The sequence below is a fragment of the Saccopteryx leptura genome, chromosome X, assembly GCF_036850995.1.
Source record: "Saccopteryx leptura isolate mSacLep1 chromosome X, mSacLep1_pri_phased_curated, whole genome shotgun sequence".
Taxonomy (NCBI): Eukaryota; Metazoa; Chordata; class Mammalia; order Chiroptera; family Emballonuridae; genus Saccopteryx; species Saccopteryx leptura.
Genome location: NC_089516.1, coordinates 116,324,071 through 116,348,230, shown reverse-complemented (window position 1 = coordinate 116,348,230; position 24,160 = coordinate 116,324,071). Strand labels below are relative to the sequence as shown.

Below are 24,160 nucleotides of genomic sequence, written 5' to 3'. Positions count from 1 at the left end.
GAGAAGGGGGAGGGAAGGGGAGAGGAGCAGGAAGCATCAACTCCCATATGTGCCTTGACTGGGCAAGCCCAGGGTTTCGAACCGGTGACCTCAGCATTCCAGGTCAACGCTTTATCCACTGCACCACCACAGGTCAGGCTATTGATTGCTTTTAGAGAGAGAGAAGAGAGGGAGGAAAAAACATTGATTTATTGTTTCATTTACGTGTACTATATGTATGCATTCATTGGTTGATTCTTGTATGTACTCTGACCAAAAAATCAAACAGACAACCTTGTTGTATTGGGATGATGCTTTAACCAACTGATTTACCTGGCCAATAACATAATATGGTTATTTATTTATTTATTTAAAGTGAGAGGAGGAGAGATAGTGAGATAGACTCCTGCATGCTCCCCTGCCAGGATCCACCCAGCAACCCTCATCTGGGGCCTATGTTCTAACCAACTGAGGCACTGGATACAAGAAGGGAGAGAAAGAGAAGTGGGAGAAGGAGGGGAAGAGAAGCAGGTGGTCGCTTTCTCTGTGTGCCCTGATGTCTGCCCACTGGACTGATGATATTCTACCCACTGAGAAGCCAGCCAGGGCTGGAAAAAATATGTATGGTTAGTAGGTCAAGTTTCTTAATTGTATTCAAATATTTTATATTCTTATTAAATTATTTTTGTCTACTTATTTAGTCAATTACTGGGAGAGATAATACACAATTCCAAATTTATGCAACTTAACAGCCACCCTAGTTTTTGAAAGGTTTTCTTGGATTGCCCACTTTTGAAAGGGAAAACCACAACACATCACCTTAGGCTATCAGTTCTTGAATCTGGCAGCTGGTTTGCATTTCAATGAATTTGCCTCATATTTCTGGTTTTCTCTTCATATTGACTTGATAAGGTGGTAGGAAGGATAGTTGAAGAACCAATTCTATATTTTAGTGTATGGTGGAGGGGGTGTCTGGCAGGTCCTGGGTTCACTCTTTAAAAGGTGGAGTTATATACCTATTTTCCTTAGCTTTTAGCTTTGGCCAAAATTCCAAAACAGGAAAATTCTCAACCAAATTTTACACACACACACACACACACACACACACACACACACACACACACACACAGTATTATATGTACATATATGTGTGTGTATAATGTTGTTTACAAAAAAAGAAAATCATGTTACTTGTTTTATTTACAAAGTTGTTTTTTAAAAACCTTACATGACACAGAATATCAAACACCAAAGGTGAACCCTAATGTAAACTATGTACTTTGGGTGATAATGATGTGTCAATGTAGGTTCAATTAAAACAAATGTACCACTGTGGTGGGGAATGTTGATAATGGGGAATGCCATGTGTGTGTGTGTGTGTGTGTGTGTGTGTGTGTGTGTGTGTGTGTAGACAGAGGATATATGGAAATGCTCTGTACTTTCTGATGAAGTTTGTTGTGAACCTAAAAATACTTTAGTTTTGAAAAGCTTATAATTTTAAAACTTTACAATAGTGATTTATCTAATTCTTTTTTAAAAATCTTTTGACAGAGACAGAGAGAGGGACAAATAGGGACAGACAGACAGGAAGGGAGAGAGATGAGAAGCATCAATTCTTTGTTGCGGCACCTTAGCTGCTCATTGATTGTTCTCTCATATGTACCTTGACTGGGGGGCTACAGCAGACTGAGTGACCCCTTGCTCTAGCCAGCAACCCTGGGCAAAAGCTGGTGAGCCTTGCTCAAACCAGATGAACCCATGCGCAAGCTGGCAACCTCGGGGTTTCAAACCTGGGTCCTTTGTGTCCCAGTCTGATGTTCTATCCACTGCGCCACCACCTGGTCAGGCTATCTAATTCTTTTAGTAGTTACATAGGACTCTACTGCATGGAGTACTATGATTTATTTAACCAGTTCCTTATATTGAGGGCTTTATCATTTTTATAAATAATTCCACAATAATCATTACTATATAGCCATCTGTAAATTTCTACATGATAAAATCACCAAAGTGTAGATTCTATAACAGAGTCTGCAGCTTTAAAATATTTATAGATATGCCTTGGCCAGTTAGCTCAGTCGGTTAGAGCATTATCCTGAAACACCAAGGTTGTGAGTTTGATCCCTGGTCAGGGCATATACAGGAAGTGGCCGATCAATACACGACTAAGTGGTATAACAAAATAAATAATGAATGCTTCTCTCTCCTTCTCTCTTCCTCTCTCTCTCTCTCTTTCTCCCTTCCTCTCTCCCTAAAATCAATCAATCATGAAATATTTAAAAAATATTTATAGGAGTGATGTCAGAGAAATGACGCCGTAAGGAGCGATACCGATAAATCTCCCCCCAAATTCAACAAGATCTTCACCCAGAGACAGAAAAATCTATCCTTGGAGCCTCCAGAAGTTCCACACTAAACGCGAAGGTATGATTGAGCAAAAAATTGACTAAATATATAATCAACCCCAAAGGAAATAAAGAGGAAGAAACACTCTGCCTTCCTCACTAACCTAAATAAGGGCTGCTTTCACTGAGAACTGAGAGTATAAGAACTCAGGCAGGCATAGGGTGTGAATAGAACCAGACTGTGGCACAAACATCCAAACCAGGCTGTGGCATGGACATCCAAGCTGAGGAAAAACTGTGCTTGTGGCAACCCAGTCAACACAAGCTAACCCTTGCGCCAAATCCAGACAAAGAAAGGCACTTGGGACAGCCATCCGCCCCGATATCCTGGTCGGGGCGCACAGATAGTGGCCGAGAGATTCCTTCTAGAGCCCTGGGAGTGGGCGCCCGTGTTTCCAGACAGAGGGGCAGAGTCAGAGGTCTTTGTGTGGGCCGAAGCCCCACCTGATTATGCTAGCAGCTCTGACTGATTGAGCCTTACCCAGAGCCCTGTGCTGAGTGGGAATAGAGTGGGGATTTGCCAGCTCTTTGAGCCTCTTATTCACGAGGCACAGGCAGCAGCAACACCATAGCTGGATCATCAGGCTACTAATTCAGGAAGGAAGAACTAGGAGAGAGGCTCCAGGAACACGGACTCTCTCATTGGCAGAGCCTGCAAATGCTAATGAGCCTCGACTGCCAACAAGACTGAAGCCCAATATATGACATCGCCATTGAGACTTATCAACTGCAAACCTCTACCTAAGCGTGCCACAGGGGCAGAACCCAGGGTACAGAGTCACCGACCAGGAAGAGAGAGAGAAAAGAAAAAGCAAGAAGATACCCTCTCAAAATCAAGAATAATCCACAGACTTTATAACTTATCCCATTTTATTATATTTGTTCGTTTGTTTCTCTTATCTTCTTGTCTTGATTATTTTCTTCCTCTTCAAATTTAGTCGTTTAATTCTCTGCCAGTCTTACTCTCTCCTCTCCATGAACTATACTACCCATAAGTGTTACATATCCCATTATCTTTTCTTTCTTCTTCCTTTCTCTCTATGAGGGTTGCACTCCAAAACCCTTAACTCTCTCTCTCTCTCTCTCTCCTTTTATTCTTTTTTCTTCTTTTTGTGTTTTCCTCTTTCTTTTTTTCTCCCTCTATATTAGTTTCTTCTTTTCTCCTTTACTTTTCCTCTCATTCAATCCTCAATCACGAACAAATTATTTTATCTGGGACTCAAATTTTTCTTTGTGGCGCTTTGAGGGTTTTTTACTTTGTTTTTTTTAACTCACTTGCAGTGCTCCCAACCCTGGCTCCCAATTTTATCTAGTTCTTGTTCCACTAAATATGATAGTAATTTTTAAATTTTCCCCCCTTTTTCATGTTTCCCTCTTATTCCTCTCATCATATCTCTTACTCAACCATCACCTAAAACCAAATCATTTTATTCTTGACCCCAATTTTTTACTTTTTTGCATTTTGTGGGTCCATACCCCCTTTTTTTGCCCCTTTATCACTTCTCCCCAACTCAGGCCCTCCATTATAGGTAGTTTTTGTTCTGTTTAGCACAATATAATTCACAGTTCACCACAAGATTTTCTCAAGAAGGAGGGGAGAGGAGAGGAGTGGGAAAAAAGGGGGAGGGATAATAATTTTTTTATTCTTTTCTATTTTTTATTTTTATTTTTTAAACTTTTTATTCTTTATTAATTCTCATTAATACTATCAACAAAACCACCCTCAGATGCCATTAAGGAAAAGGAAATAGAATATCATGGATACAAAAGACAGAGAGGGCCTGACCTGTGGTGGTGCAGTGGATAAAGTGTCAACCTGGAACACTGAGGTCACCGGTTTGAAACCCTGGGCTTGCCTGGTCAAGGCACATATAGGAGTTGATGCTCCTGTTCCTCCCCCCCTCTCTCTCTTTCTCTACCCTCTCTTAATTTAATAAATAAAATCATTAAAAAAAAAAGACAGAGAGTTAGCACAGATAGATGAGGAAAAATCTATGAAGAAAAAATGTAATATATTGGAACCCTTGGAGCTAAATGACAGAGAATTTAAAATAGAAATCCTAAAAATACTAGAGATATACAAGAAAACACAGAAAGGCAATTTAGGGAGCTCAGAAAACAACTCAATGAACACAAAGTATATATTACCAAGGAAATTAAAACTATAAAAACAAATAAAACAGAGATGAAAAACTCAATTCAAGAGCTGAAAAACGAGGTAATAAGCTTAGCTAACAGAACAGGACAGATAGAAGGTAGGATTAGTGAAATAGAAGACAAGGAACTTTTTTTACTTTTTTATTTTTATTTTTATTTTTTTACAGAGACAGAGAGTGAGTCAGAGAGAGGTATAGACAGGGACAGACAGACAGGAACGGAGAGAGATGAGAAACATCAATCATTAGTTTTTCATTGCGCGTTGCGACACCTTAGTTGTTCACTGATTGCTTTATCATATGTGCCTTGACCGTGGGCCTTCAGCAGACCAAGTGACCCCTTGCTGGAGCCAGTGACCATGGGTCTAAGCTGGTGAGCTTTTACTCAAAGCAGATGAGACCGTGCACAAGCTGGCGACCTCGGGGTCTCGAACCTGGGTCCTCTGCATCCCAGTCTGACGCTCTATCCACTGTGCCTCCGCCTGGTCAGGTGAAGATAAGCAACTTGAGGCACAACAGAGAGAAGACAAAAGAGACTAAAAAATTTAAAAAAATGAGAAAGTGCTACAGGAATTGTATGACTCCATCAAAAAGAATAACATAAGAATAATAGGTATATCAGAGGGAGAAGAGAGAGAAAATGGAATGTGGAATATATTTAAACAAATAATAGATGAGAACTTCCCAAGCCTGTGGAAAGAACTAAAGCCTCAAATTCAAGAAGCAAACAGAACTCCGAGTTTTCTTAACCCCAAAAAACCTACTCCAAGGCACATCATAATGAAATTGGCACAAACCAACGACAAAGAAAGTATTCTCAAAGCAGCCAGGGAAAAGAAGACTACAACATATAATAAAGGAAGGCCCATTAGATTATCATCAGATTTCTCAACAGAAACTCTACAAGTTAGAAGAGAGTAGACCCCAATATTTAAAGTCCTGAAAGAGAAGAACTTTCAGCCACGAATACTATACCCATCAAAGCTATCTTTCACATATGAAGGAGAAATAAAAACATTCACAGATACAGAAAAGGTGAGGGAATTTATCATCAGAAAACCCCCACTCCAGGAATTACTAAAGGGGGTTTCCCAAACAGATACAAAGAACAAAATAAAACAAAACCACAAGTTTTTTTATTTAAAAAAAGTTCCACCAAGAATACAATAAAACCAAATTTAAACTGTGACAACAACAACAAAAAAAGGGGGAGAGGACGGAGATTAATACCCAAGGAGTATGGAAGACGATGGAGTGCAAAAATATTCACAAGATAGTGCACTACAATGAACAGGGTAGGACCCCTTTTCATTACTTAATGGAAACCACCATTTAAAAAACCACCACAGAAGCACATGATTTAAAAAAGATAGCAACAGAAGAAAGATGTATGGAATACAACCAAACAAAAACAAAAGATAGTAAAACGAAAGAGAAGAATCAAACAAGACACAAAACTAACAGAAAGCAATGTATAAAATGGCAATAGGGAACTAACAAGTGTCAATAATTACACTAAATGTAAATGGATTAAACTCACCAATAAAAAGGCACAGAGTAGCAGAAAGAATTAAAAAAGAAAATCCAACTGTATGCTGCCTACAAGAAACTCATCTAAGCAACAAGGATAAAAAGAAATTCAAAGTGAAAGGCTGGAAAACAATATTCCAAGCAAATAACATCCAAAAAAAAGCAGGTGTAGCAATACTCATATCTGATAATGCTGACTACAAGACAGAAAAAGTACTCAGACGAAAATGGTCATTTCATAATGATTAAGGGGACGCTGAATCAAGAAGACATAACAATTCTTAATATATATGCGCCAAACAAGGAGCACCAAAATATATAAGACAGCTACTTATTGACCTTAAAACAAAAACTGACAAAAATACAATCATACTCGGAGACCTCAATACACCGCTGACGCTCTAGATCAGTCATCCAAACAGAGAATCAATAAAGATATCTTGGCCTTAAACAAAACACTAGAGCACCTGGATATGATAGACATCTACAGGACATTTCATCCCAAAGTGACAGAGTATACATTTTTCTCCAGTGTACATGGATCATTCTCAAGAATTGAGCATATGTTGGGCCACAAAAACAACATCAGCAAATTCAGAAAAATGGAAGTTGTACCAAGCATATTTACTGATCATAAAGCCTTCAAACTAGAATTCAACTGCAAAAAAGAGGGAAAAAACCCACAAAACTGTGGAAACTAAACAACATACTTTTAAAAAATGAATGGGTCAAAGAAGAAATAAGCGCAGAGATCAAAAGATATATACAGACAAATTAAAATGACAATAAGACATATCAGAATCTATGGGATGCAGCAAAAGCAGTGATAAGAAGGAACTTCATATCACTTCAGGCATATATGAACAAACAAGAGAGAGCTCAAGTGTACCACTTAACTTCAGACCTTAAGGAACTGGAAAAAGAAGAACAAAGACAACCCAAAACCAACCAAAGACAGGAGATAATAAAAATCAGAGCAGAAATAAATGAAATATGTCGGGAGCCGATCCACTAATGCTGGCTAACTAGGTCACAGCAGAAGAAGATCCACAACTGCTGGTTGACAAAGTCACAGCAAAAGAAGATAGAGTCACCGCAGTAAAGACCAACAGCTGCGGGTTGACAAAGTCACCGCAAGGAAAGGCACGATACTTCCCCCTTTAATCTTTTGAATTAATCTGGCCTTATATCCCCCCTTTTTCTGGGTGTGTGCTATTATTTGTGGCACAGGGATAATAGTACCGTGCTTTCCCTGTAGATTCATAGTAATTTCTTTGGAAATGAGACAGAGGGTGTGAGTTCCACAGAAAAGCCTGTAAGACATAAGAGGCTGGCTATGATATCCCTCATAAAGGGTTAAGTTTGTAGGAGAATTCCTTCTTAATCATGTTAGAAAGAATAGATTGTGACTTGTGACTAGGTAGGAGGCAGTGGCTGTGTACAGAGCACCTCTCGGCCTTCACTTAATTCAACATTTTTCCTCCTAGCCTTTTCATGTAATAGAGTTAAGAAACATTCCTTTCTTCTTGCTTATTTGATCTGCAGATAGTGATACACTCTGAGAAGAATAGAGGTAGAACTTAACTAGTGTTTAAATATAATAAATAAGTAATATTTGACTAGACAATAGTATCTTAGGTAAGGTATAATAAAATGGCCCATTGTGTGGCCTAGGATGAAAGCGCAGTCAGCAAGAAAAGAATGTTTTACTAAGAGAATTGTCTTTTGACTAAAGGCAATTGCTAGGCTTTCTCAATGAGATGTTCTCATAAGATTTACATACTTTCAAAAAATTCTTTAATAATGAGAGAAATGTAGGAAAATCCATAGGAGTAATAACAATTAATGTCTTATGTTGCTACTAGGCTATCTTGCAAGTGCACTCTGTATATCTTTGGGTGAAAGCTATTCTTAATGTTCTGTCAATTTCTTTATAGGCAAGCCTTTTAGAATCTTGTGAGAAAAAGTAGGACACTGCTTAAACTCAAAGCCATTTATCTGAGCAAACGGTTGTCCATTGTTAGTCCTTAATAATCTCGTCTGCTAATCTCTCTCTGCCCCTTAACTCACAACAGCAGTAAAGTTAGTTAACTTTTAGTACTAATACCTTAAAAGCTTTTACCGATGTTGTTATCACTATTCAAGTTATTTTGTATTTTGAATGATTTGCTACCTGGTTTGTAATTTATAGATATAAATTAACTGTTATCCAGAAACATGTAAACATAGTGAAACAGAAGCAAAGATTAACACCATGTAATTGTAACTCAGTGTGTGTGTATAAAAAGGGAGCTATACTAGCATTTGGCAGAGATGCCTGGCAGTAAATGCTAACCGGAGAATAAAGAGAAAGAAAAGAATTCGGCTCTCTCACTCGATTTCGCCGACGCCGTCTCTTCCTGTGGGACCCCTGGATCCCCCCCGGGGCTGGACCCCGGCATTTGGCGCCCGATACAGGGACCTACAGGTAATCCCCCCTCGTTGTCTCGGGACGGCTAGGACTCCACTCAGGGTGCTGCAGACCCCCCTGTAAGAAAGACAGGGTGAGGATAGGTGGAGAATTTCAGAACTTAAGATTTTGAGAAGTCATGGGCCATACTGAGTCTAAAGAAAGAAGACTCTTTATGAAAGTTATTAAGTATACACTTTCCCAAAAAGGAGTTAAGGTCTCCTCTAAACAAGTAGCTCGTTTTATGAAATTCGTACAAAAATGTTCTCCATGGTTTCCAGATGAGGGAACGCTTGATTTTGAGAAATGGGTTAAAGTTGGAGAAGATTTAAAACTTTATTATGAGCTACATGGACCAGAAAAGGTTCCAGTTGATACATTTGCTTTATGGAGCTTGATTAAAGATGCCTTAAATCCAGAACATGAGATGCATAAACTTTCTAAGGCAACTGCTCCTCCAAAAGAAGAGACTCCGTTAATTAGAAGTAAAAGGCAGTCTCAAGATACTACAAATCATGCTATGGCCTCTTTAAAATTAAGTAAACATCAGGATGATAGTGAAAATCATTTATCTCCAAAAGATGAGGCTGAATTAGAAGATGAGGCAGCTAAATATAATAGGGATAATGAGGATTGGAAGTCAAAAACAGTCTTGCCCATATTATATCCCTCCAAGACTGACAAAAAGGATGAAAATAAGGCTATTAAAATGTCTTTGCCTCTACCAGTACAATCACCAGATGTTAATGAAAAGAAAAAATCATCTGGGTTAACAGGGTTGCAGAAGGCAATCCAAGCTTCTTGCGACCAAGGGGAAACTGATTTGGCATTATGTTTCCCTGTGGCTGTGGCTGGTGAATTTGATGAGGAGGATCCTACATGGGAGCCGCTTTCTTATAAATTATTGAAAGAGTTGAAAATGGCTTGCAGTCAATATGGACCCACCTCTCCTTATACTATGTCTTTGATGGAAACAGTTTCTCATAATTGGATGACTCCTTATGATTGGGAACAAGTGGCTAAAGCTTGTTTATCTGGAGGAAATTATCTCCTTTGGAGAGCTGAATATGAGGAGCAAGCTAAACAACAGGCAGTTAGGAATCGGAGGACACATAATCCTGTGATTAGAGAAATGATTACGGGAGAAGGAGAATTTGCTGATGTTAGTGAACAGTTAAAACTTTCTAAACCAGCTTTGATACAAGTGAATAATTGTGCTATATCAGCTTGGAGAAAGTTGCCAGCTTTGTCTGGTGGAGATGTTACTGTGGTAGGAGTAAAACAGAAAGGTGATGAACCTTATGAGGAGTTTGTTGCTCGGTTGATTCAAGCAGTAAGAAGAGTTATTTCAAATGAGGCGGCAGGAGATATTATAATTAAACAGTTGGCTTATGAAAATGCTAATTCCACTTGCCAGGCCATGTTGCGGTCAGTGAGGAGAGAAGGAACGATAGGAGATTTCATCAAAGCCTGTCAGGATGTAAATCCTGCTTTTGTTCAGGGAGTAACTATTGCTGCAGCTTTAAAAGGAGAAACGTATCCTCAATTTATTAAGACCATGTATCAAGGAAAAATGCCTTCTGTCAATGAAGCTTCCTCTAAGGGAAGTCTTACTTGCTTTACTTGTAATCAAACGGGCCACTTTAGCCGACAATGCCCTAACAAGAGTGGGCAAGCAGGCCCAGGAGTGCAAGGGACAGCTCCCGTAATTAATAATGCTAATAATAATGTCCCATTGCCTAAGACTTTGTGTCCACGCTGTCAAAAAGGATATCATTGGGCAAAGCAGTGCCGTTCTAAATTTCACAAAAACGGACAGCCATTAGAACCAAAGTTAGGGATAGAATGGCAGCCCCCACAAAATCAAAATCTAGCAAGCAATCCAAGTAGTAATCAGGGAAACTGGCAAGGGGGCCAGCCTCAGGCCCCGATAACAATTGGGGCCAGCCTGAATCCATTTGTCAACTCCGGTCCATCTCAGACCTCACCAGGGCAACCCCAGGCAGCGCAGGACTGGACCTCTGTTCCACCGCCTCAGCAATATTAACCCCTGACAGTCCGGCGGTTACATTACCAACAGGAGTTAAAGGTCCCCTTCCTAAAGGAATGGTTGGATTATTAATTGGCAGAAGTTCAACATCTTTAAAAGGAATATACGTAATGCCAGGAATAATTGATTCAGACTATGAAGGGGAGATAAAAATAATGATTGCTCCCCCAATTAAAACGCTTGAGATTTATCCTGGTCAAAGAATTGCTCAACTTTTACTATTGCCTTACTGTCCCATCGGAAAGCCTATATCTGAACAAAAACGGGGAGAAGGTGCCTTTGGCTCCAGTGATTTTGTGTTTTGGATACAAGAAATTAAGAAAGTTCGGCCACTAAAGAAATTAAAGATTTCTGGAAAAGAAATCGAGGGGCTTTTAGATACCGGGGCAGACGTCTCCTGCATTGCTGGCAAAGATTGGCCTCGAGCCTGGCCGACTCAGTCAACTCCAACCTCATTAGTTGGACTTGGCCAGGCTTCAAATGTTGCTAAAAGTTCTCAAATATTAACCTGGCAGGATGAAGACAATAACCAAGGAACTTTCTGCCCCTATGTAATTTCAAGTATACCATTATCTCTCTGGGGGAGAGACATTTTAGAACAAATGGGTGTTTTCATGTACAGCCTAGATTCAAAAGTAACTGCACAAATGTTACAGATGGGTTTTGATCCTAATCGAGGGCTAGGAAAGAAACAGCAGGGCCAAGTATATCCAAGTCAGACATTAGAAAATCAAGGAAGACTTGGTATAGAATATACAAATTTATAGTTGGGGCCACTGAGTTATTTGCTGCCGATCCTATTAACTGGAAATCTAACAACCCAGTATGGGTAGAACAGTGGCCCCTGAGTTCAGAAAAAATTAAGGCAGCCAGAGAATTAGTTATGCAGCAATTACAGGAAGGACATATAGAAGTTTCTAACAGTCCATGGAATACTCCTATTTTTGTTATTAAAAAGAAATCAGGAAAATGGAGGTTGCTACAGGACCTTAGGGCTATAAATGCCACTATGGAAGATATGGGGTCATTACAACCTGGACTCCCCTCACCAGTTGCGGTGCCTCATGGCTACAGTGTAATTGTTATAGATTTACAGGACTGCTTTTTTACTATACCATTAGCTACACAGGATTGTCGAAGGTTTGCATTTAGTCTGCCATCAGAAAATTTTAAACAACCTTATGAGAGATATCAATGGAAGGTATTACCCCAGGGAATGAAAAACAGTCCCACGCTTTGTCAAAAATTTGTGAATCAAGCTTTAGATCCAATAAGATTAAAATATCCTGATCTTTATTTAATTCACTATATGGATGACATTTTGCTTGCTCTGCCTGATCGGGAAAAATTGCATAATATTTTACAAGAAACAACTCAGTCTTTACAGAATTTTGGATTAAAAATTGCCCCTGAAAAAATTCAAGTACAGCCACCTTTTAATTACTTAGGACGTGTTCTGTCTACAGACATTGTCAGTCCTCAAAAGTTACAATTAAGAAAAGATCATTTAAAAACTCTAAATGACTATCAAAAATTATTGGGAGACATTAATTGGATCAGACCCTATTTGAAATTAACTACAGCAGAGCTTAAGCCATTGTTTGATATTTTGAGAGGAGATGCTGATCCAACTTCTCCTCGAGAGCTCACAGAAGAAGCGGCAAAAGCTCTTAGAAAAATAGAAGAAGTAATTAATAATCAACATTTAGTCAGAGTTATTATAGAGGAACCATGGCAGCTTGTGATTTTAGCCACTGAACACACCCCTACCGGATGTTTGTGGCAGAATGGCCCTCTAGAGTGGCTTCACTTACCTGTCTCTCACAAGAAAGTTATTATGCCCTATACTGATTTGGTGGCTACTCTTATAATTAAAGGAAGAAACCGCAGCAGAGAGTTGTTTGGTAAAGAAATGGCGGAAGTCATTGTTCCTTATAATAAGGATCAATTTCAAGCATTATTACAGCTAAATTCAGAATGGCAAATTGCTTTTAGTAATTTTACAGGGCAGGTTTTATTTCATCTTCCTGCTCACCCACTGCTGCAATTTCTAAAAAGACAATCAGTAATTTTTCCCACTAAGACTTCTAGAAATCCGCTGCCGCCACCAGCTGCACTGGTTTTTACTGATGGCTCATCTAATGGTAAAGCTGTAACAATTATAGGGGATGAGCATATTATCACTGAAACTCAGGAGAAATCAGCGCAAAAAACAGAAATTATTGCTGTTATAACAGCATTTCAAAAATTGAAACATGTTCCCTTTAATTTGTTCACTGATTCACAGTATATAGTTAAAATGTTTCCTCACATTGAAACTGCTTCTTTACCACATCATCTAACCACGATTTTTTCACTTTTAAACAGCCTACAAAAGCAGATCCATTCCAGAACTCTCCCTTTCTTTATCGGCCACATTCGCTCTCACACTTCTATTCCAGGGCCACTACACGAAGGAAATCGTCTTGCTGATTTTCTTACACAGCAGAAAGCAGTGTTTACAGCAGTAGAAGAAGCAAAACTTTCACATGCTTTACATCACCAGAATGCATCTGCACTCCGGTGGCAGTTTCAACTATCTCGTGAAGCTGCTCGAGCTATCGTGCGTAGCTGTAACACTTGCCCTACTCACTTTTCTAATCGTAGTTTTGGAGTTAACCCACGAGGACTCCGACCCAATGACCTTTGGCAGATGGATGTCTGTCATATTTCATCTTTTGGCAAACTTTGCTATGTACATGTTTGTGTTGATACCTTTTCAAATGTTGTTGCTTGTACTGCACGAACTGGAGAGGCCTTTAAGGATGTAGTACAACATCTTTTTCACTGCTTTGCTATTCTAGGAATGCCAAAGGCTATTAAAACTGATAATGCTCCAGCATATACATCAGCTGCCTTTAAAAGGTTTTGTAACACCTTTAATATTTCACATATTACTGGCATCCCTTACAATCCACAGGGACAAGGTATAGTAGAAAGGACTCATCAGACCCTGAAAATGCAGATTCAAAAACTACGGGAAGGTGAGTTAAAATATAGTTCCCCACATCAGCTTTTAAATCATGCTTTGTTTGTTATTAACAATCTTAATTCAGACTCTCAAGGCCACACTCGCATGCTGAGACACTGGAATCTGGATCTGGATAAGCCTAAACCAATGGCAAAGTGGAAGGATTTATTGACAGGTCAATGGAAAGGTCCAGATGTAATTTTAACTCAAGGGAGAGGGTATGCTTGTATATTTCCACAGGACGCTGACTCGCCTCTCTGGATCCCAGACCGGCTGATTCGCCATGTCTCACCAGAGGCCTCTGCTGCCACTGCTGCCCCCTCCCAGCCAGAAGGAGACTTCTGTGCCACCCGCGTCATCAGTGACTTCCCAGCAGAGGTCATCAAGGAGCTCTCCGTATAATCCTGTTACTCGAGTGATGCAGCGATTGTCACTACAGGAAGCTAGACGACCTCCCTATCAACGGATGGCTCGCTCTACTCGAACTGTCAACCCACCAACCTGGGGCCAGTTGAAGGCGTTGTCTGAAAGGGCTGATTCAATTTGTCGTCAACAAAATATAGAGCGTAACCCTGTTAATATGTTTATTGCTATGCTAGCTGTACTTTCAATTCAGGTACTTAATGTTGAGGCTACTGAACAAAACAAATCTTATTGGGCTTATATTCCAAATCCACCATTAGTTAAGCCTGTTACTTGGGGAGGAGATGATATACCTGTGTTTAATAATCATACTAAGTTTTTGGGAGGATCATGTAGTTCTTTTATTATGCATAAAACTAATTCAAATTTCTCATTTCATGGGAAAACGGATAAGGTACCTATATGTTTTATGTTTAATAATACTCACAAGATTTCTGGGTGTTTTCCTACTACACTTAAGACTATTTTGACTGACTCTCCTAAAAGTAATAAACCTGGACACCCAACAAGAGACTTATGGTCTCTCACAATTTTAATGCCTGGAGGCCCTGACACCCATGAGTATAATCCTGTTACATTGCCTCCTAAGGGATTTCACCCATGTGAACTTTATCCTCCAAAAAAGGCAACTCAAGAACCTTACTGGTGGTCTGTAGAGAATAGATTTGGTTTTCCCCCATGGCAAGAATGTGCATATTACAATTATATGAATTATACTGCATATGCTGTTAATTTCACTGTACAAGATTGGTCTAGTCCTTATTCTGAATATGATTATAGAAAATTAGTGCAGAAAATGAAAGACGATTACAGTTGGTCAGATAAATATAATCCTTTAAATAAAATCGTCACACGTTGGCAGTCTGCTGGATGGATACCTGCACAGCTGACTTATCAGGATGAATTAACCACCAGGTATCAAACAAAGCTTTGGCAGCTAATTGCAGCTGCTGCACCAGCATATTTAGTTAGGCCTTACCCTTATCCTGCTCAGAATATTTTTGTTCAGGCTTGTGTACAGGCTCCTTATGTACTCTTGATTGCTACAATAGACAGTAATCTTTCTGTTAGTACTTATAATTCTATATTTAGCATTTCCTGCTCTCGCTGTGTTTTAACAAACTGTCTATCTTATGACACCAAAGCTCAAGTTATGTTTATTTTGTGGCAGCCACCTTATGTGATGTTACCTGTTAGTCTGTCTCAGCCGTGGTATGATGACCCAGGGTTGCATGCACTACAGGCTGCTTCTGAAGCACTTGCTCACCATCGAGGAAAGCGATTTGTTGCTGAATTGATTTTGGGAATTACTGCTCTTATTGCTATTATAGGATCTGTAGCTGCTTCCACCACTGCTTTAGCTCAATCAGTTCACACTGCAAATCATGTGGATAGTTTATCTCGTAATATATCTCTTGCATTAGCAGTACAGGAGACTATAGATAGGAAGTTAGAATTGAAAGTGAATGCTTTAGAAGAGGCTTTTATTCACATATGTAATGAGTTGTTAGAATGACTCTTAGATGCCATGCAGGATTCAGGTGGATATGTGTGACTCCTTTAGAATACAATCAGTCTATCATAGCATGGAATAATGTACAGAATCATTTGTTAGGTGTATGGAATAATAGTGATATTAGTTTAGATTTGAAGGAATTACATCAGCAGATACAAAACTTAGGACATTCAGGCTCTTTAGTCTCTGCCTCAGAAGTAGCTGATCAATTTGTTGAAAACATTAAAAGTATGTTTTCTATGCATGGCCTGACCTCTCTGGCTACTGATATAGGCATAATAATAGCTGTGGCAATTATCACTCTTCTTGTCCTTCCAGTCATGTTCCGACTTTTAAACAACAATCACAGGGAAATAGCGGTGAAAATACAAAAGCTTTATTTAAATAATAAAAAAGGGGGAGATGTCGGGAGCCGATCCACTAATGCTGGCTAACTAGGTCACAGCAGAAGAAGATCCACAACTGCTGGTTGACAAAGTCACAGCAAAAGAAGATAGAGTCACCGCAGTAAAGACCAACAGCTGCGGGTTGACAAAGTCACCGCAAGGAAAGGCACGATACTTCCCCCTTTAATCTTTTGAATTAATCTGGCCTTATATCCCCCCTTTTTCTGGGTGTGTGCTATTATTTGTGGCACAGGGATAATAGTACCGTGCTTTCCCTGTAGATTCATAGTAATTTCTTTGGAAATGAGACAGAGGGTGTGAGTTCCACAGAAAAGCCTGTAAGACATAAGAGGCTGGCTATGATATCCCTCATAAAGGGTTAAGTTTGTAGGAGAATTCCTTCTTAATCATGTTAGAAAGAATAGATTGTGACTTGTGACTAGGTAGGAGGCAGTGGCTGTGTACAGAGCACCTCTCGGCCTTCACTTAATTCAACATTTTTCCTCCTAGCCTTTTCATGTAATAGAGTTAAGAAACATTCCTTTCTTCTTGCTTATTTGATCTGCAGATAGTGATACACTCTGAGAAGAATAGAGGTAGAACTTAACTAGTGTTTAAATATAATAAATAAGTAATATTTGACTAGACAATAGTATCTTAGGTAAGGTATAATAAAATGGCCCATTGTGTGGCCTAGGATGAAAGCGCAGTCAGCAAGAAAAGAATGTTTTACTAAGAGAATTGTCTTTTGACTAAAGGCAATTGCTAGGCTTTCTCAATGAGATGTTCTCATAAGATTTACATACTTTCAAAAAATTCTTTAATAATGAGAGAAATGTAGGAAAATCCATAGGAGTAATAACAATTAATGTCTTATGTTGCTACTAGGCTATCTTGCAAGTGCACTCTGTATATCTTTGGGTGAAAGCTATTCTTAATGTTCTGTCAATTTCTTTATAGGCAAGCCTTTTAGAATCTTGTGAGAAAAAGTAGGACACTGCTTAAACTCAAAGCCATTTATCTGAGCAAACGGTTGTCCATTGTTAGTCCTTAATAATCTCGTCTGCTAATCTCTCTCTGCCCCTTAACTCACAACAGCAGTAAAGTTAGTTAACTATTAGTACTAATACCTTAAAAGCTTTTACCGATGTTGTTATCACTATTCAAGTTATTTTGTATTTTGAATGATTTGCTACCTGGTTTGTAATTTATAGATATAAATTAACTGTTATCCAGAAACATGTAAACATAGTGAAACAGAAGCAATGATTAACACCATGTAATTGTAACTCAGTGTGTGTGCATAAAAAGGGAGCTATACTAGCATTGAGCAGAGATGCCTGGCAGTAAATGCTAACCGGAGAATAAAGAGAAAGAAAAGAATTCGGCTCTCTCACTCGATTTCGCCGACGCCGTCTCTTCCTGTGGGACCCCTGGATCCCCCCCGGGGCTGGACCCCGGCAGAAATAGAGAACAGAAAAACTATAGAAAAAATTAATAGAACACAGAGCTGGTTCTTTGAAAAGATCAACAAAATTGACAAACCCTTGGCAAGACTTACCAAGGAAAAAAGAGAAAGAACTCATATAAACAAAATCCAAAATGAAAGAAGACAAATCACCACGGACATCATAGATATACAAAGAATTATGGTAGAGTACTATAAAAAACTTTATGCCACTAAATTCAACAATCTAGAAGAAATGGATAAATTCCTAGAACAATACAACCTTCCTAGACTGAGTCAAGAAGAAGCAGAAAGCCTAAACAGACCAATTAGTAGTGAAGAAATAGAAAAGAACTATTAAAAAACTATTTAAAACTATTAAAAACCTTCCCAAAAATAAAAGTCCAGGCCCAGACAGTTATTCTAGTGAATTCTATGAAACATTCAAAGAAGACGTGGTTTCTATTCTACTCAAAGTCTTCCAAAAAATGGAAGAAGAAGCAATACTTCCAAACACACTTTATGAGGCCAACATAACCCTCATACCGAAACCAGGCAAGGATGGCCCAAAAAAAGAAAACTACAGACCAATATCCCTAATGAATACAGATGCTAAAATAGTAAAGAAAATACTAGCAAATCAAATACAACAACATATTAAAAAATTAATACATCATGATCAAGTGGGATTCATCCCAGAATCTCAAGGATGGTTCAACATACATAAAACGGTTAACGTAATACACCATATCAACAAAACAAAGAACAAAAACCACATGATCTTATCAATAGATGCAGAAAAGGCATTCTATAAAATACGACACGATTTTATGTTTAAGACTCTCAATAAAATGGGTATAGAAGGAAAATATCTCAACATGATAAAGGCCATATATGATAAACCATCAGCTATCATCATATTAAATGGCACAAAACTGAAGGCTTTCCCCCTTAAATCAGGAACAAGACAGGGTTGTCTACTCTCTCCACTCTTATTTAATGTGGTGCTAAAGGTTCTAGCCAGAGCAATCAGACAAGACAAAGAAATAAAAGGCATCCATATCGGAAAAGAAGAAGTAAAGGTATCACTTTTTGCAGATGATATGATCCTATACATTGAAAACCCCAAAGTATCCACAAAAAGAATACTAAAAACAATAAGCCAATACAGTATGGTCGCAGGATACAAAATTAACATACAAAAGTCCATAGCCTTTCTATATGTCAACAATGAAACATTTCAGAACAAACTCAAAAAAATAATCCCCTTCACAATTGCAACAAAAAAATAAAATACCTAGGAGTAAACATAACAAAGAATGTAAAGGACTTACATAATGAAAACTACAAACCATTGTTAAGGGAAATCGAAAAAGATACAATGAGATGGAAGAATATTCTTGTTCTTGGATAGGAAGAATAAATATAATCAAGATGGCCATATTGCCCAAAGCAATATACAAATTTAATGCAATTCCCATCAAAATTCCAATGATATTTTTTAAAGAAATGGAACAAAAAATCATCAGATTTATATGGAAGTATAAAAATCCCCAAATAGCCAAAGCAATCCTAAAGAAAAAGAACGAAGCTGGGGGCATTACAATACCTGACTTCAAACTATCAAAACAGCATGGTATTGGCAGAAAAATAGACATTCAGACCAATGTAACAGAATAGAAAGTACAGAAATAAAACCACATATATATGGTCAAATAATTTTTGATAAAGGGGCCAACAACACACAATGGAGAAAAGTAAGCCTCTTCAACAAATGGTGCTGGGAAAAATGGAAAGCCACATGCAAAAGAATGAAACTCGACTACAGCTTGTCCCCTTGTACTAAAATTAATTCAAAATGGATCAAAGACCTAAATATAAGACCTGAAACAATAAAGTACATAGAAGAAGACATAGGTTCTAAACTCATGGACCTTAGTTTTAAAGAGCATTTTATGAATTTGACTCCAAAGGCAAGGGAAGTGAAGGAAAAAATAAATGAATAGGACTACATCAGACTAAGAAGTTTTTGCTCAGCAAGAGAAACTGACAACAAAATAAACAGACAGCCAACTATATTGGAAATAATATTTTCAAACAACAGCTCAGATAAGGGCCTAATATTCAAAATATACAAAGAACTCATAAAACTTAACAACAAACAAACAAACAATCCAATAAAAAAATGGGAAGAGGACATGAACAGACACTTCTCCCAGGAAGAAATACAAATGGCCAACAGATATATGAAAAGATGCTCATCTTCATTAGTTATTAGAGAAGTGCAAATCAAAACTGCAATGAAATACCACCTCTCACCTGTTAGATTAGCTATTATTAATAAGACAGGTAATAGCATATGCTGGAGAGGCTGTGGAGAAAAAGGAACCCTCATTCACTATTGGTGGGAATGTAAAGTAGTACAACCATTAGGGAAGAAAGTATGGTGGTTCCTCAAAAAACTGAAAATAGAACTACCTTATGACCCAGCAATCCCTCTACTGGGTATATACCCCCCAAACTCAGAAACATTGATACGTAAAGACACATGCAGCCCCATGTTCATTGCAGCATTGTTCACAGTGGCCAAGACATGGAAACAACCAAAAAGCCCTTCAATAGAAGACTGGATAAAGAAGATGTGGCACTTATACACTATGGAATACTACTCAGCCATAAGAAATGATGACATTGGATCATTTACAGCAAAATGGTGGGATCTTGATAACATTATACAAAGTGAAATAAGTAAATCAGAAAAAACCAAGAATTGCATTATTCCATATGTAGGTGGGACATAAAAATGAGACTAAGAGACATTGATAAGAGTGTGGTGGTTACGGGGGGGGGGGGAGAGGAAAAGGTGGAGGGGGAGGGGCACAAAGAAAACTAGATAGAAGGTGACGGAGGACAATCTGACTCTGGGTGATGGGTATGCAACATAATTGATTGACAAGATAACCTGGACATGTTTTCTTTGAACATATGTACCCTGATTTATTGATCTCACCCTAGTAAAATTAATAAATAAAAATAAATAAATAAATAAATAAATAAATAAAAAGAAAATAAAAAAATTATTTATTGATACACAGTCTGACCTGTGGTGGTGCAGTGGACCTGGAAAGCTTAGGTCGTTGGTTTGAAACCCTGGGCTTGCCTGGTCAAGGCACATATGAGAGTTGTGCTTCTCCCTCCTTTTCTCTCTCTCTCTCTCTCTCTCTCTCTCTCTCTCTCCTCTCTCTCTGTCTCCTCTCTAAAAATTAATAAATTTTAAAAATACTTAAAAATGTTTATTGATATACAATGTTTATAGATATACAAAATGCCCTCCAATAATATTAGTCTAATATATAATCCTACCACAGTGTTTAAGAAAAGGGTTATTTCTCCACAGCCTTGCCAACCCTGTAAATTGTCAATGTTCTAAATCTTTGCCAATCTGATAGGTCAGATGAAATATTTGGATTTGCGTTTTTTTGGTTATTACTGAGGCTGAGTAGCTTTTATACATTTATTAACCATTTGTATATTCTCATATCTTTTGCCCATATTTCTAGTGTATTGTTGCTCTTATTGATTTGAAAGAATTCTCTTTTGAATTAAGTGAATAAAATCTTATCTGCCATATGTGTTGCAAATATTTCTTCCCACTTTGTTTTTTATCGTTTTTTGTTCTATGCTTTGCAGGCTTTATTTTTTTATGTAGTTGAATTTATGTATTTTCTTTTTTAAAAAGATTTTACTTATTTATTTTTGAGAGGAGAAAGAGAGAGAGAGAGAAAGAGAGAGAGAGAAAGGTGGGAAGGAGCAGGAAGCATGTGCCTTGACCAGACAAGCCCAGGGTTTCAAACTGGTTACCTCAGTGTTCCAGGTCGACACTTTATCCTGTGCCCCCACAAGTCAGGCTATGTATTTTTCCTTTAAAGCTTCTTGGTTTTGTTTCATGCTTACAAAATCTCACCCATTTTTTTAAATACTACTTTTATGGTTCTATTATATCTTTGACACATTTGAATGTATTTGTTTAAATTTATTCACTTTAGAGAAGAGGGGGGAGCAGGAAGCATCAACTCCCATGTGTGCCTTGAGCAGGCAATCCCAGAGTTTCAAACTGGTGACCTCATCATTCAAGGTCGATGCTTTATTCACCGCGCCACCACAAGTCAGGCCATTGAATGTATTTTGGAATAAAGAATGAGGTCGGCCTGACCAGGTGGTGGCGCAATGGATATAGTGTTAGCCTGGGAGGCTGAGGACCCAGGTTCAAAACCCTGAGGTTGCTGGCTTGAGTGTGGGCTCATCTAGGTTGACTGCGGTGTTGCTGGCTTCAGCATGGGATCATAGACGTGGCCCCATGTTCTCTAGCTTGAGTCCAAAGTCGCTGGCTTGACCAAGCGGTTTCTGGCTCAGCTGGAGGCCCCTCCTCAAGGCACATATGAGGAAGCAATCAATGAACAACTAAGGTGCTGCAGCTATGAGTTGATGCTTCTCATCTCTCCTCTTTTCTGTCTGTCTGTGTGTCTGTCTTGCAAAAAAAAGAGGTCATGCATCATCTTTATTTTTTCAACTGGCTAGTTAGTTTTTGAGACACCTTTATTGGACTATGTTTTCTTTAGCAAAATCTAAGTCATCATATATGCACTTAATTTATTTCCAAACCTTTTTATTATAGAAGAGAGAGTGAACACAAATCCCCACTACCACAAATTATGCAGTTGAGTTTCCCACATTTAGCAAAATAGCAGGGCTCACCACATCTGGAGTGCAATGGTTTAGCCTCGACCTGGGAAAAATCACCTTCAGGATCATGGTATCTTCCTTGCCAAATAAGTTTTTCAAAACATCTATTCTGTTTCATACTACTTTAATTACCATATCACACTACTTTAAGTACCATATCATACCTTAACACTTTCCTCAGTTGGCCCTGCCACAAGGCCCTCTTCTTTGGTCCCAGCGTCCTTAGCAGGCATCAGGAAAATGGCCACAACTTCTTAGTGCATGAGAAGATCTTTTTCGACAAGTTCAAATATAACAATGCAGAAAGGAAATTCTACATGCAGATAAACGGGCCTGCAGCTGGCTTCTCACACCTGAGATGAGTGTGATCCATCAGGACACTGCAGAGTCAGAGAGAACATGCAGAAATCTGTGGCTGGAAGCTTAGGCCATGGGGCCTCCAACAGGCCTGGTGGAGACCACAATGAGCTTGTCATTCAGATTGGCAGTCTGGAAGTGGAGAATCAGAGCCTGCAGGCATGGTGCAGGGTCTGCAACAGACCATTTCCAAGCTGGAGGCCCAACTCATTGTGCTGGAGAACAGCTTCCTGACCCAGGGACACAGTCCTGCTGACCCAACAAGTGTCTCCTATGCACCAAGTGGAGTTCCCTAAGAAGAAGGAAGCCACTGCCATGGAGGATGACGAGGATGAAGAGATCAACCTGTTTGCCAGTGTCAAGGAGGATGACAAGGAGGCTGCCTAGCTGCAGGAGGAGAGGCTGCGGCAGTAAGCAAAGAAGACCAAGAAGCCTGTACTGGCGGCCAAGTCCTCCATCCTCCTGGGCTGATGAGATGGCATAGCTCAGCTGGAGGCCTGCCTGTACTTAGTTCAGATAGACCAGTTGACCTTGGGGGAGGGATGCAATAAGCTGGTGCCTGTGGGCTATGGCATCCAGTGTATGGCACAGGATGACAAGGTAGGGGTCAACCTGCTGGTAGAGGAGATCATCAAGTTGGAGGAGCACGTGGAGAATGTAAACATGGCTACTGGGCCAGGAATGAGGCCCTACAGCCATTAAAACCTTACAGTTGTTTTAATATCTACTGGAGCTAGACTTCCCTCTGTTACTTTTAATATATTTTCTAGATATTCTTGCATATTTTTACTTAGATGAAACTTTAAGATAATTTTTTTCAATTATCGAAATAGTACTGTAAGATTTTCAAATCAGAATTGTTACAAATTTTTTTTAAGATTTTTAAAATGTATTCATTTTAGAGAGGGGAGAGAGAAAGTGAGAGAGAGAAGAGGGGGGAGGAAGGAAGCATCAACTCCCATATGTGCCTTGACTGGGCAAGCCCAGGGTTTTGAACCAGTGACTTCAGCATTCTAGGTCAACACTTTATCCACTATATGCCACCACAGGTCAGGCTGTTATAAATTTATAAATCAAATTTTGAGTAATTAATATCTTTGCAGAATTCAATCATTCGATGTCTCTCTGGAAAAGATTTAGTTTTCTTTATGTAAGTTTTACAAAATTTCTTAATATAGTATTTAAGAAATTTTTGGGCACTTGTACTGTGCAAGGCACTGTTTAATCCTTTGAGTAGTACGGACATTCATGTACGTCCTCATGCCTCCTGACCATCCAAAGTATGATCATACAAAAATTTTTATTTTAGCCTGACCAGGCAGTGGCGCAGTGGATAGAGTGTCGGACCGGGATGCAGAGGACTCGGGTTTGAGACCCCGAGGTCGCCAGCTTGAGCGCGGGCTCATCTGGTTGGAGCAAAAGTCCACCAGCTAGAACCCAAGGTCACTGGCTCCAGCAAGGGGTTGCTCGGTTTGCTGAAGGCCCGTGGTCAAGGCACATATGAGAAAGCAATCAATGACCAACTAAGGTGTCGCAATGTGCAACGAAAAACTAATGATTGATACTTCTCATCTCTCTGTTCCTGTCTGTCTGTCCCTGTCTAGCCCTCTCTCTGACTCACTCTCTGTCTCTGTAAAAAAATAAACAAATAAATAAAATTTAAGAAAAAAATTTTATTTTAAAAATGTGTAAGGCAACATTAAAAAAAG

At 39.0% G+C, this 24,160-nt stretch overlaps 1 non-coding gene and 1 pseudogene across 1 annotated transcript; one reads left to right on the top strand and one right to left on the bottom strand.

The window, feature by feature from the left end:
* LOC136386000 (elongation factor 1-delta-like) overlaps positions 1-23,153 on the top strand; it is a 53,122-nt pseudogene extending 29,969 nt beyond the window's left edge.
* LOC136386540 (U1 spliceosomal RNA) lies at positions 22,025-22,188 on the bottom strand. Its single transcript, XR_010747930.1, has one exon. It is a non-coding gene; the product is annotated as a U1 spliceosomal RNA (small nuclear RNA).
* Positions 23,154-24,160: the final 1,007 nt, after the last annotated feature.